We start from the raw sequence: 2494 nt of genomic DNA on the forward strand, positions 1-2494 counted from the left end.
GAGAAAGACAGACTCTCCTCTTCTTTTAAAGTCCTCAGAACCACAGCCCTGACCACGATTTTTAATCCATTCTCTCCTGCATGGTCCTACAATCCAATCACCTCTTCAAGGCTCCACCTTTCAACTACCATAATAGTCCCACACTCTTAACAGTCACAGTGGGGGCTAAGTTTCTTTCTTTCTTTTTTTTTTACAGCAACCAGGGATTTAATATAAATACAACCAGCATAGAGAAACTCAAAACTATACATAAGCCAAACCCAGATGCCAAGAAGTGGGGATGAAGGCAGGATTTCTGACCCTTTGGTTCAGCCGGCCCCGCAAATAAAATGCAACCAAAAGAAATCAAGAAAATAACTATGATTCACACGAAGCTGTGGGAGGAAGAGGGGTGAGGGGACAAAGGTAGGTGTGGGTGTCACCATGGGGTCAGGTCTGACCCTGGGCTGGGAGGGGGAGGGCTAGGTCCTCCACCACAATGTAAGCCAAACCCGATCCACCCAGGTGCTATGAGGCCCTGCCATAGCAGGGAGGCTTAGTGACACATGCGGCAGGACCCCGCCCCTCCCCCAATGGGATCAGACAGTGGCCACCCAGGCCTGCTGGGCTGGAGACTGACACAGGCTCTGCCTCCTTGTTTAGGCAGCCTGTGGAGGACGGGATCACTGCTTCATGATGGCACCTGGCTCAGCCCCAGCAGACCACAAGAAGCCGGCCCCAGACTCACTCAGTGCCTCCAGCAGCTGTGCGGACGCTGCATCCTTGGCTACGTCATGCCCGTCATGCCCATCTGGGGCCAGCACAACCCAGATAAGGCCGCTGAAAGGCACTGGATGACCAGGGATCACCACCTGGTACCGGAAGTGGTGCCAGCCAGCAGTTCCTGTGCCCAAACACTTGGTGAGGAACACCGGGCTGCCCAGCCTCATTTGTTAGCACAGCAGCTGGAGGGCAGCCCGAGCCCCTTGGGACCCTAGCCTGTCCCTAGCCAAGGCCAATCGGCTGCCCTGCGGCTGTAGGCACCGCAGTGAGGGACCCGCAAGCTGCTGGGGGAGTCGCAGCTTCGTGTCTGGCTTGAGCCACTCCACAGCCACCTGCTCTCCACAGAGGCGTGACAGTCCTCCCACCAGGGCCTTTGGGTCCATGGCCGCCGCGGCGGTGCGCTGGGAGCTGAACTTGAGCAGCCTGATCAGCACCGGCGCCGCAGGGGCTGGGCGGCGGCAGCGCCTCCTGCAGGCCGGGCCGGAGGCTGCAGTGCGAGCAGCAGCGGTGGCGGCTCCCGTCGGCGGCGACCCGTCCACGCGCAACTCGCTCTTCTCGCCGCAGCGGGCGGCTGTGCAGCGGGGCTATGGCGGTCTGCGCGCCGCGCCGCGAGCTGCAGCGGGCGTCGGGAAGCCGCGGTTCAGGCCGCGGAAGGTCATCGGCAGGCGGATCTCGCAGGCGGCCCGTGCGCTGCCACAGTGGGATCCCCTGGTGCTCGGAGAGACGCCCTGGGGCAGCCGCCGGAGAACACCTCCGAGCCGGCCAGCGGCGAGCTGCCCACCCGGCCTGGGGCTGGCCCGCCGTCCTTCCTCTGCCCCTTCACCTGCACCAGGCGGACGCCCGTCTCCCTGACCCGCGCCCCCAAAGCCGCCTCGTTCTCTGGATTCACCTGCTCACCCCGGATCTCACACGCCCGCTTGGACTCGGAAGTTTCTACTACAGAAAACCTGGGGAGTAGAAGTCAAGCCTCAGTGAGTTTGGGGGGACACAATTCAATCCACTACGCTTTCCCCCTACTTAAAAAAAAAAAATGACTTTTTGAAAACCAGGTCAGTTGTCTTATAAAAATAAAGGTCATATTCTGGAGCAATCTGATTATTTCTTTGTGATGGCGTTTAACTTGTTCCAATAAGCTGAATATAGGTCTAACGGCTTAGACAGGTTAAATAAAACTTTTTTTCTAGCAAGAATAATTTCTGGACGATGTTAAGAGGTGAAAACATCCTGGCAAGAGGTATGGAATAGAATAGTAGATTGCCTCAGTGCTAGTGATGTTAAATTTGTTTAATTTATTATTATTTGTTAGTGATGTTAAATTTGATAACCTGGTTCAAGTTGAAAGCAAACTTCTTCAGTATAAAGGATGGTCAGTGAGCCAGCCATTTGTCTGTGGGTACTTTGGTGCTATGCAAGTATCTGCTTCCCAAGACCCTCTTTCCAGCTTCAATTATCCAAACCTAAGTCGAGACTTTATTGTTCATTCTACATTTATTAGATGGCACTTTTTTCTTTTTTTCTTTTTTGGCTGGCCAGTACCGGGATCTGAACCCATGAACTTGGTGTTACAAGGCTGTGCTCTAAACAACTGAGCTAACCAGCCAGCCCCCTGGGTGTCATTTTTCTATAAGCAATTTTTCTCTTCTCATCTGGGGATAAATCGCAGTTCCTCCTAAAACAGGGCATACTTCATCATTTTCCCTTTCAAAGTTGAATTTTTTATGTTTTTTAAATC

At 54.0% G+C, this 2494-nt stretch overlaps 1 pseudogene; it reads right to left on the minus strand.

Moving 5' to 3' along the window:
• Window positions 1-662: 662 nt before the first annotated feature.
• On the minus strand, window positions 663-1681 carry LOC134378765 (dead end protein homolog 1-like; annotated as a pseudogene).
• Between the last annotated feature and the right edge of the window lie 813 nt (window positions 1682-2494).

Source organism: Cynocephalus volans, chromosome 5, assembly GCF_027409185.1.
Source record: "Cynocephalus volans isolate mCynVol1 chromosome 5, mCynVol1.pri, whole genome shotgun sequence".
NCBI classification, from domain to species: Eukaryota; Metazoa; Chordata; class Mammalia; order Dermoptera; family Cynocephalidae; genus Cynocephalus; species Cynocephalus volans.